The 12,309-nt window shown below is 45.3% G+C and overlaps 1 long non-coding RNA gene across 1 annotated transcript; it reads right to left on the reverse strand.

Moving 5' to 3' along the window:
• Positions 1-185: 185 nt before the first annotated feature.
• Positions 186-6,841, reverse strand: LOC142774408 (uncharacterized). Its single transcript, XR_012886385.1, has 5 exons — positions 6,751-6,841; positions 3,790-3,863; positions 3,676-3,690; positions 1,639-1,656; positions 186-287 (listed from the first exon to the last, which is right to left on the reverse strand). It is a non-coding gene; the product is annotated as an uncharacterized LOC142774408 (long non-coding RNA).
• Between the last annotated feature and the right edge of the window lie 5,468 nt (positions 6,842-12,309).

Here is a 12,309-nt window from a genome sequence, read left to right on the forward strand (position 1 = left end):
ATTATTATTATTATTATTATTATTATTATTATTATTATTATTATTATTATTATTATTATTATTATTAATATTATTATTTATTATTATTATCGTATTCATCCTCGCCACCTGTCGAAACTGTGGCTTTGAGCAAATGACCCTTACCCTCCTCTCCTCACTGTTCACCTAAGCGGCTGTCCACGTGCTTTAGTACGTTCTCTGCTCTTCTTTTTTTCTTTATGCGAACTTTCTTGGACGACTAGAAAGATACGCTTTGTTACACTTACTAGCTGTGCTGGAGTCGGTTGCTGCAAGGGAATGTACATGCAAGTTAGTTTCCACGGCAAAACTCGTCATGAATCTAATTCCATACTCTTGTCTCTTTCCATCCTCCACCCAGTGCCCTTGAAGAACTTTTTTTTGGGGTGAGGCGGCGCGAAGTTCAACATATTGTCACGCAAAGCTTGGAACATGAAGGAACATAAAGACGGTAACAAAAGACAGATGAACGCCAACTAGCAGCTGTTCATTGACAACAAAGGTGCGAACCGAGAAAACTGCCGAGCATGCGCAGGTACGTCAAAAAATATGACGTCACTTCTCGAACCTGCACATGCTGGGAAGTTTCGTTAGCTAGCCTCTGTTGCTGTCAAGGAACAATTGATAGTTGGCGCGCATCTGTCTTTCTGCCTCTCCTGTCTTCATATTCCAATCTCTGCGCCACAAAGCATTCATTTCCTTACCTGCCCACTCCCTGTAATGTGGCAAACAAGCGAGTTCATGCTGCCTCCATGATTCTGCTTTTCACTGAGAGCTCTCTCCTCCTCTTTCATGCAATGGGACACGAGGATGTGATTGCTGCAGCCTATCCTGTTATTCACTGCAGCGTACACTTTTATCGATATGATAAGACCACACTTAGCAAAGGTCAGGTGCCTTTGCGTAACGCAGAGGATCTGCAGAAACACGTTTGAATCGATGCCTTGGTTCTAAATCAATGCTACTGAAGTGTGCCCAGCTGTGGCCTCAGCGATGACTTCCACGAGCTACTCACGGAGGTTCTGGTCAGTGGCTTCCGTTGCTGGTCTTACGCAGACCCGCCAATTGGCATCGAAACTTACTTCGTTGTCTTGAAGATGTCAAGCCTATTTTCGCTACCTATACGCGGAAGAAGTTTCACGACTTAAGAGCACTTACTGTATGTAAAGAATTTGACTATTGTGTTCAGCCAGTGTATATTGTTATAACATTTCAGTGTTATGTGCTTCCTGGAATGTTAAAATTAGGATGGATTCATTATTTCATTCAATAATTAATCCATTCGTTCTTTGCCATGCGCGTGAACAACTACGGCGTTAGCGTGGCTGCTTTTCACTACTATTTGTACACGTATCTTCCGAATATCGTAATCCTGTTGGTCAAGTGGTAAGCTAATGCTTACCACTTTAGGACGCACTACTGTGTGAATTCAAGGTTGAGGTTCGCTTAATTCCTGTGCGATATAAGTACAGCAGCAGGACTATTTACGAGCGCAGTCATTTTTTCATGTCACAATGTCGTAAAGACGAAAAACACCCTGAATGCGGCCAAAATTCGTGAAAGTTATTACACGCATGCTTTAGACCAATACAAACTAAATATAATAGTGGTCCTTCTTACTTGACAATTCCACCTCACCTGAAAGAGAGCAAAATCGAAGGTTAGAAAACGCTCACGCATGAACTAGCCTAATAAATGAGGTTCACAATTGTAAGACGTTCTGCGTCGTTTTGTTTTATTGCATATTACGTCATTTTGATTTTAACTTTGCTATTCTTAGGTGTCTCTCTTAACAAAATGCGTAAAATTTCACATGGTGACAAAATATGGAAAAGCCACAAGAAAATTCAAAAACAATAATAACAGCGGCTTGCACATTGTTAGTCGTTCGCATTTCTCTTCAAGTGGGCTAGCCTAAAAGATAATAGAGAGCTAATAGAGTCAAGTACGATACAATCAAAAACCATTCTAGCGGCTTTTCAAAGCAACCCATCTCAAAGCGTGGTGCAAATATCACCCCACACCGTTAGAACTTCTTTCCGTGCTTTTTGTGCCTTTTTTTTTCACACTTTCAGATCTTTTGGCCATTCAAAGAGTAGACATTATTCTAAGTGACATGCTTAACAGCACACTCGGAATCAAGTGAGGAGCATATCCGCGCCCCAGTTGAAGCTATTGGGTGGCGCAATAGTGATTTCTTTTCTTATAAAGGGACGCTGCAAAACTTTTTACGTAGCCATAGAATGAATTCACTAAAAGAGCTCATTGCCACGCGAATTCATGCTCAGAAATATTTCTGGAATCTGTCCAGTACGAGCGGAGTTACCAAGATTTGTCGCACGCTGAATTGCATTCTTTATTTTCTCGTCCTGACGAAAGGCGCTAGAAGCTGAGCACAGAGATAAGAAGACCATTGATTGTACTGATGTTCATATGGTTGCTTTTTGTTAGTAATGCACATAAATACGGTTTTCTCAGCATTTAGTTTCATGTCCCAAAGGTCGCATGGAGGAAGACAATACCTTTCACGCGCCTCAAGACACTGAGCACATTTTATCTTTTTTTTTTCTAAAGTGCGTCGCTTTTCAGTGCTATCGCGCGTGCACGTGTGCACGAGTCTTAGCCTCCTACGGCGGACTTAGTCACCACCGAGCACACCTTGCTTCAGACAGCCAATAGCTGATACTTGGCCTGTGACGCAGTTATTTCTAAGCTTGTAGTGTCATTTTTCGGTAGAAAAGAAAGCGATTTCAGGTAACTTGGAGAATTTATTTTAAATTCTAGTTCGCGAGCTGCGTCATATTATTTGGCTCACGTGTTCTCGGGAGCCCCAACTATCGATAGGCAGCGTTTTCTGGCCACGTTCCCGAAAGAATTGCAAGGCCTCTTTACCGTTATGATGCACAGATCTGAAGGCTCCACCGTGGTGGTCTAGGCAAAAGGAGCACCAGGCCCCCCCCCCCCCCTACTGAGAAAAGTTGGGAGGCTGAGCCCACCCCCTCCCACTTTCTACAGTGGTCATTTTGGGCTGCACGCTGGCGAAACCAACAAGTAAGGCATAGTTTTCGATCACAACAGTAATACCTCAATTATGTTTTTGCGGTAGAATGAAATTGTTACGAGGCAATCTTACGAGATAGTGAAATTTTGCTAACATAGCCACTGTGAGAGTTTTCCTTGCATGCTGTTTATATATATATATATATATATATATATATATATATATATATATATATATATATATATATATATATATATATATATATATATATAATCAAAGCTGACGAGTGAGGTAAGTCAGCCACCCCCCCCCCTCCCCTCACTCGCGAAAGAGTTGGTATGCCACTGACTCGGCCGCTGACCTTCAGGTTGCGGGATTGAATCCCAGGTGCGGCGGCTGCATTTCCGATGGAGGCGAGAATGTTGTAGGTGCGTGTGCTCATACTTGGGTGCATGTAAAGAACCTCAGATGGTCGAAATTTCCGGAGCCTTCTACTACGGCGTCTCTAATAATCATATGGGGGTTTTGAGACGTTAAACCACACATATCTGCACGCATTCAAAGATTTGGGTTTTGTTTAGATGAATGACGTATGTCGTATAATAGGAACGAGTACTTGAGCTTGATACTTTCAGTGTGTTGGTTCGTATACTTACTTATCTCAGATTCACCTGCGTGTAGAGTATGAGAATTAAGTATCAGACGCGGCAGAATACGTTGTTAAACAGCATGCCACAGAAACAAATGAAAGCGTAGCGGCTGGCACTTACCCATGGTGACTTGGTTTTATTTACTCGGAGCTCTTAAGAGGTCCACGAACTGTTGATGGTCGAAAAAAGCTCTCCTGCACATAGGCATACGAGCAAACCAGCAGTTTAGATAGATAGATAGATAGATAGATAGATAGATAGATAGATAGATAGATAGATAGATAGATAGATAGATAGATAGATAGATAGATAGATAGATAGATAGATAGATAGATAGATAGATAGATAGATAGAAGGACGGATAGATAGATGGACGGACAGATGTGCGCTTGTTTCCGCAAACAGGATAAATATCGAAAAGACCGTGTACCCCCCTCAAGCCCACACTATCTCCCATGCCTCCTCATTCTTCAACCACACATCAAGGGACTGAAATGACCTTCCCACCAAGGCAGTGCTTCATTCCTACCAAGCCATCTTCAAACGCATCATAGAAGAGCTGTTTTTGTAGATATGCCCACCCCTCATGTAAAGCTCCTTCCTATAGGGGCCTTTGAGGTATATAAATAAATAAATAAATAAATAAATAATATGTAAAAATTTTGCATTAGGTGACAGCCCCAATGTTTGTTTTTTTTTTCTTTCCTGAATATTTATTGCATTACAAAAACGTACTTTATGCATTACAATAATAGTGGTTGGAGAACCTACCTTCAAAGGTGAACTGGCAGCAATATTTTGGTGCGTTTTTTTATGGGAGAGTGGGGCTTCGCGTTGTGTTACTAAAAGTTATATTCATCATAATGCAGCCCAACGATTGCTGCAACACAAGATTGATAATTAATTATTCTGTTGTTACCAACCAATCTCGCAAGGAATCCAAGGAAACAAGTTAACTCACACAATTGTGTATAATCTAGCGCGCGAAATGGCACTTCGAACAGTGACGAAATTTCGTGGTGCCTGCATAGCCAGTTCGCGTTCATTCGCGTGCAGCATGTGCAGTGCGATGCCTTTGTCACCATCATCATCAGCTGGTTACAAAGTCTTTCTAAAGGTTATCACGCGCTCTCTTCAGGGACGAACTCACGAGCAGCCGCTGAATAGCAAGCAGCTGATGAAAAAGCTGCCAAAAAGGCAATGGCGACTTAGAATCTTGGATGGCGACTTAGAATCTCGGAACTTGTGCACTGGTGATGCCGCAGATATCTCGTGTCACCTTCAAGTCACATTGTATGTTTTCGCGAGTTCACGGCGATGGTGTCGTGGTTTATCTATTTGTTTATTATTCGAATACCCAGAGCACCTTCACAGACATTACAGTGGAGGTGGAGGGGAGTAGATAGCACAAATACAGGTTCTATGACCAAACAGAGAAATATTATCACAACTATACTACTACGATACAACATGGCCTATACAACAGGCAACCAACAGTAACAACGTATAGCGCCTGAACAGACCTTGTATTCGAACTTATTCTCGCAATTTCAGACGGCAGCCGGTTTCAAGCTGTAATTGTACTCGGAAAAAAGCACTTTTCATACATGATACTTGTACACAATATTTCCTTTATGTCTGAATCATGGTCCGAATATTTTGTACGGTTCATTTCCGTAGGTGAGTGGTAGATGTCATGGAACAATTTCATTTTACGAGTACGGCGTTGTTTTTGAAGACCGTCCCGCCCAGTTAACTTCTTTGTCTCAGATACACTAAATTGCCATGAATAATTTTGAAAAAAAACCACACTGCTTTACTTTGTACTCTTTCCAGTTTGTCTGTATTCGTTTGTGTCCAGAGTTCGCAAACCTTACCGGCATACTCAAGCGTTGATCGTACATTGGAAAGATAAAGTATATAAAGTCCTTACAGTGACCGAAAATCGTTTGGAATTCTTTTTGAGATACTCGAGCGTCCGAGATGCTTTGGCAATAACGTAGTCCGTCTGTCGGGTTCATGAGAAATCACATGAGAACGCTCCCAAAAATTTAAAATCGCATATTGGCATTAGCTTAGTTCTATTACCGTTTTAAAGAGTCTGATATTTTTGATTTTTTTTAAAACACGTGTGCACAGTTTTTTTTAACTCTCAGTTCCGTGTGCCAATCTGCTCACCACTGTGTGATCCGGTCTATATCACCTTGCGGAGTTGCACAATCATCTTTCTCATGAACTGCTCTATACAGCACACAGTCATATGCGAACATGTGTACAGAAGAATCGACATCACCACTGATGTGGTTCACATAATTCTAGAAGGGCAAGGGGCGAAGTACTGACCCTTCTGGCACTCCTGAGGTAACGTCAGCCTTACCCGATTTTGCGCCAATAAATATGACTATTAGGTGTCCAAGGAAAATATGCGCAACAACTTGCTTTATATGTGGGGTTTAACGTGCCGAAACCACCATATGATTATGGGAGACGCCGCAGTGAAGGGCTTTGGAGATCTGAGCACACGGGCTTACAACAACTCCGCCTCCGTAGGAAAGGCAGCCGCCGAGCTGATTCGTTCCCACGACCTGCAGGTCACCAGCCGAGTATACTTAGCCACTAGACCACCGCAGCAGGGAGCGCATAAAATGGGGCATTGAGCACGCAGGACACAGAGCTGTCTCCTGTGTACTCGGCGTCTGGTAGCTTGTACTGCTGGGACTCACTGTTCATGAAAATACTAGCCCAACTAAGTACACATTAGCATTACTTTTACAATGAACCATCTTGTACCTTCCGTCTCTGCGTTGTGTCCTGTTCATGAACAATGTTCATAAATATGTAATGACGCAACGCTAAGACACGAACCACTGACGGCAAAGAAGACATCGTCAGTGTTTCGGGTCCTTGCGTTGCACCGTCACAGAATCATGAACCTTTCCAAATCATTCAACTACCACTTCCATGAACATTGCGGTAATGAACCTAGTAACCCACCTAAGAAACCTTGGGTAATTGAAAGTTTTGTCCACACATGTGGCCTTTAGGGGATGAGCAGAACGGGCAGTGTCGCCAAGTACTGACCTTGTTAGCTGAGCTCACTAGAGAAAGGCTCGGCAGCGGAAGCAAGGAGTTGCGAGAGAAGCTCTCGAGGACGGGCAGCCACTCTGACGTGATGTCCGGTAAAGGAATAGCCGTTGCCGGTATCAGCGCACGCTCGCCTCGTGTCAGGCGCAGCGCGTGTCAGTTCGTTTCAGATGTGGCACTTACCCACTGTAAGAAGGCTGGCTCACGCAGCTGATTTTCTGCTCGTTCAACAATGACTTCCATTCTCTATGAAGCATTCGTCATATAGTGGGTGTTTTATGAATTAATGAAGCATTAGAGATTGATTGATGGCTCTCCTATCGATTAGATGCTGCTTAACAAAATCGACAGATAAGGAAGCTAAGGAAAGTACATGAGACATTGTTTTTAGGTTATAGCTGTGTCATAATAATTATTGTGTTATTATAAATTAATTGAAGTGGACGAATGAGCTCTTCCTCTTGCGAATGCTTGTAGATCATCGGACGTCATACGCGCGTTGTTTTTTAAAGTATCGGCCGAATTCTCTGAAATTTGTAGGCTTGGACCCTACCGATGGCAACTTGATTTTTCAATTGATGTAGTAACTCTTCATTTACATTATAAGCACTCCACTTAAAACCTACAAGAAATGTCGCTGCAAATTGAGCTTCCTTTTCTTTTCCTTTTGTTTGGTTTTAATTACGTGAAATGTTGTAGGACTTCAGAAAAAGGTAACACGCGTGATAAATTTTTTTGTCATACACTTGAATGAACTAGATTCTAAAATTCATTCAGTTGTGATATCTTCATTCAAAGAAATTACACCATCTCCCGCTAAAGAGAACGATGTGTAGTTGCGAAGCAGCGGGCGCTAACGCTTACACTAATGGTGGTGTTGACGCTGCGCTCATGCGAAGTTGCCCAGGAGAGAAACTCGGGGAGGCGCAAGGCACACTCTGATGGACCAGCCTTCCCTACTGTAACGTGCCAATCACTGCTAATGTGCAATCAAAGACAGAAGGCTCCGATTGGACGCAGAGACCCGCAGTCCACTTTTAGTTAATGCGCACGCTGAGAATTTTATTGTTCAACAACTTAGAGGAGAAATCACCCATCGACACTACTGTGGAGGTCAAGATCCAGTGCCTATATGTACGGGTTTGCCAAGGAACGGTTGTGCTGCGCGAGCACTCGGCCTTTTTTTCAATTAAAGAAATTCGCCAGCACACGCTGCCGGCGCCGGTGTTGCAAGGCGAAATAGAGGGAGGAGCGTAGGTAGGAGAGGGGGCGTGCATCCGCAATGAGGTGTGAACGCCGCCGTGAGAGATGCCTGGAGGAGAGACGAGCCGGAAAGCGAGCGTAGACCAGCAGACGCTGCCTGCATCGCCATCGCGAGCCGGGAGACGCGGAAAGCATAACAGAGGAGAAAGGGGATCGAGGCGCGCATGCGGAGTAAGAGTGGTCACGCCGTACACCGGATTGAGCTCGATGATAATAAGCTTCGTATATAAAAAAGAAAACTCGTCTGTATATCTTGAAGGAGGCATATCACACATGGCCCATGCATACGAGGTGATCATCATCATGTATGGTTATGTTGAAATGACCCAGTGCGAATGGTCTCAAGGAGTCTACAACTGTTGCTGTGAGTTTCGCACAATGTTCTCAAAACGAAAGTTTTGAGAACATTTTCCCCAGATTTTCATATTATTTAAAATCAAAATTCTTCAAAGTGGTTTGTACTTGATCACGATGGTAACCTTAAAAGAAAAAGACCAAACCAAGTATGTGTAAGTAAACATTCATTGGGAGCACCCAGAGTGCATTGATCTAACAATAAATTGCCCTGTGCTACACCTTGTGCTCTACATCATAATTTTAAGGGGCTCGAAGTTTTCGTCACATTGAACAGAAGGTCTCAAAGTTTCGATTTCATTTGAAGAATTTCGAAACTGTGCGATAATAATAATATTAGAAGTAGGTTTTAGTAAAGTCAGGATAGTTCACTTCATTGATGTTGCTGCTTGTGCGTCCAGCGCTTAATTTGCATCCACTGTGGACGGGAACCCTAGCCAAGAGGATAAGACGCACATGATTAGGCACATATGTATAAACTTCGTAAAATGGTGGTTCTTGTCTAAGTTCTAGAACGATGAGCGTCCTTTTTACTGCGGTCTCTACACAGCTGAGCATACCTTCCTGGTATGTGCGAGCACAACTCTGCGAGTTTGCATATCAACGCGAAGACCAGTGCTACACCACGCAAACTCGCTACTTTTTTTAAGGTTGTGTGTTACCTCACGTGTCTCTTTTCATATATAGCACCTTATGTGTATGAGGCACCGTTTCACGCAGGTAGTTTGCCCTCTGCACTAGGCCATGCACAATGTTCAGTTTTTGCGGAAGGCTTTCCGAAACTGTGGTGCTTATCCGGTATCGGGTGGGGGAGCCCTCACCTAATGTTAGAGACATTGCACCTTTAAGCTCGCACGCGACATCATGTGGACGCGTGCTACATTGCTTGGAGATGGTCATCTTATAAAGAAAAAAATCACAGCATATCCACGGAGTGAATGATGATGAGTGGGGCGAAGCGTTCATCGGTCCGTCCGCGTTTCCGTCCATCCTTAAGCTTTTGCTTCCGTCAGTTCGTGCGTCCATCCGTGCGCCCATCTGTCCATCCATCCATCCGTCCGTCCGTGCGTCCGTCCCTGCATTTGTACTGATCCTGATGATGATGGTGATGGTAATAGACGCTCGTGAGCCAGGCCATAAGGAGCTTCGCCCAAAAGAAAACAAGGTCCCGAAATTTCCGAGGCATCGTTTAAATAAAAGTGTGTGTGTGTGAGGGGTGGGGGGGCAGATTGTTTAAGTGATACACGCTTGTGTATTTATGAATTCGATCGCGTGGCCTGGAAAAAAATGCATTTTCAGAACAGTTAAATCGATGAAGGCACACACACTTTTCACGTGCGCTTAAGAAAAGAGTATTAATTCACCTCTATTCTAGACCGTCTCTACACCGTCCTCTGGCTGGTTGGGGAGGGTACTTGTACCGACGGCAGTCGGGAGGGCAAAGCAGCAAGAGCTCCGACTTGCTCTCCGAGAACGTGAGGTCCACCTGCGTAGTGTGGCTAATGACGGCGTCGGCCGCACGTTGGAGGGTCTCCTATATCTGGACGTCTGAACCCGTAGTCGTCCACAGCGTGACGTCGTCTGCATTGATGGTATGACGAAGGCCTGGGATCCCATCGAGTGAAGAAGGCAGTGTGCACATAGCTAGGTTAAATAGAAATGAAGACAAAACCGCTTCTTGAGGGGCGCCTCTGTCTCCGAGTGTGATGTGTTTAGAGGCGGAGCCACTGGCTAACGATATTTTAACGGTACGGTTCGAAAGAAAGTCACATACGTAGTTATACGTACGTTCACCCGGTTCAATGGCGGTAAGGTTTGAGACAATGGCTTCGTGTCGCACCGAGTCGAATGTCTTATGAAGATCTAGACGGAGCACGGTGCGAGTGCGGGCCTTCGTTGGGGTGCGAAGGAAGTCGTGGTGTATTTGCACTTGCGCGTCTCGCGTCGACAGGTGGGCGCGGAAGCCCAGCATCGTGGGAGGGAGAAGGTCATTTTCTTCAGCGTAGGTCCGCAATCGGGCAAGAACAACGCGTTCTATTAGCTTGCCAATGCCCGATGTCACCAACCACTGCAACTACCCAATTGGCTTACTTCGTGGTGAAACGTTAGGATATGTGCAACCTGTCGACCATATCGATGATATTATTCTTCCCGACGAAACGCCATGTCACATGTCTGCAATCACTCATCCGTCTGAGCCATCAAGTTCGTCAGCCTTCGACAATGCTATTGACGCAGACCTTCCCCTCTTGCATCGCCGCCAACTTGTTGCTCTCCTTAACAAGTTTTGTTCTCCTTTCGACTTTCAAGAACCTGATTTGGGCCGCACCACGACTATCACTCATTCTATTCACACCGGCTCACATTCGCCTCTGCGACACCGTCCTTACCGCGTTTCCGCCGAAGAGCGCCGCGTCATCACGGAGCAAGTAGATGAAATGCTTAAACGTGCAGTCATACAGCCTTCTCAAAGCGCTTGGTCATCACCTGTGGTTCTGGTCAAGAAAAAAGATGGCACCGTACGATTTTGCGTGGACTATCGCCGCTTAAACAATATTACGAAAAAAGATGTCTACCCGCTACCACGAATAGACGATGCTCTTGACTGTTTACAAGGCGCTGAGTACTTTACCTCTTTGGATCTGCGTTGTGGGTATTGGCAGGTGCCAATGGCTGAATGTGATCGTCCTAAAAAAGCCTTTGTAACGCCGGATGGCCTATTTGAGTTCAAAGGGATGCCACTTGGGCTCTGCAACGCGCCTGCCACATTTGAACGCATAATCGGCACCATCTTGCGTGCCCACAAGTGGAAAGCCTGCTTATGTTGCCTGGACGACGTCGTAGTCTTTTCATCCGATTTCCCGACACATCTTGCTCGCCTCCACGAGATTCTGACGTGTCTAACTTCTGCAGGCCTACAACTTAACTCCAAGAAGTGCCACTTCGCAGCACAAAAACTAACCATCTTGGGACATGTCATCACAAGAGACGGTGTTCATCCGGATTCCGATAAGCTTCGAGCTGTCGCTGACTTTCCGTTGGCCACGTCACTGAAAGCCCTAAGAAGTTTCGTCGGTCTCTGCTCCTACTTTCGTCGCTTCGTGCGCAACTTCGCGTCCATCATCGCACCTCTCACGAGTGTGCTTTCCAACAGCAAAGGCATATCTGCATGGTCACCTGCATGTGACGACGCATTTCGCCAGCCTCGCCGCCTGCTGACCTCACCACCTATTCTTCGTCACTTCGACCCTGCTGCGGCCACAGAAATTCACACCGATGCAAGTGGCATCGGTCTTGGTGCAGTTTTGGCACAACGGAAAGGCACCCAAGCTGAATACGTAGTCGCCTATGCAAGTCGCGCTCTCAAGAAGGCTGAATTGAATTACTCCGTGACAGAGAAGGAGTGCTTGGCCATAATCTGGGCATTGACGAAGTTTCGCCCGTACCTTTACGGCCATCCTTTCGACGTGGTCACAGACCACCACGCCCTATGTTGGCTGTCCACCTTGAAAGACCCGTCCGGACGCCTGGGGCGTTGGGCACTTCGATTGCAAGAATACGACATCCGTGTCATATGTCGTTCCGGTCGCAAGCATGCGGATGCCGATGCACTTTCGCGATCCCCATTAACACCAGATGTGGCTTCTCTGTCTCCGCCTTTTACCACCTTGTCACTACTCGACACGACTGACATGCTTTCGGAGCAGCGTAAAGACCCATACCTTGCCTTGTTAGTCGACTACCTTACCGATCCGTCTACTGTCCCTTCCACGAGAGCGCTACGCCGACAAGAGCCCACTTTTTCTTACGAGACAACATTCTGTACCACCGCAACTACATGCCTGGTGGTCGGAAGTGGCTCCTTGCTGTCCCAACTCATATGCGCTCTGACATCTGCATGAATTTCCATGCAGATCCCCAAAGTGCTCACGCAGGTGT

This window comes from Rhipicephalus microplus, chromosome 10 (assembly GCF_043290135.1).
Source record: "Rhipicephalus microplus isolate Deutch F79 chromosome 10, USDA_Rmic, whole genome shotgun sequence".
Lineage (NCBI taxonomy): Eukaryota > Metazoa > Arthropoda > Arachnida > Ixodida > Ixodidae > Rhipicephalus > Rhipicephalus microplus.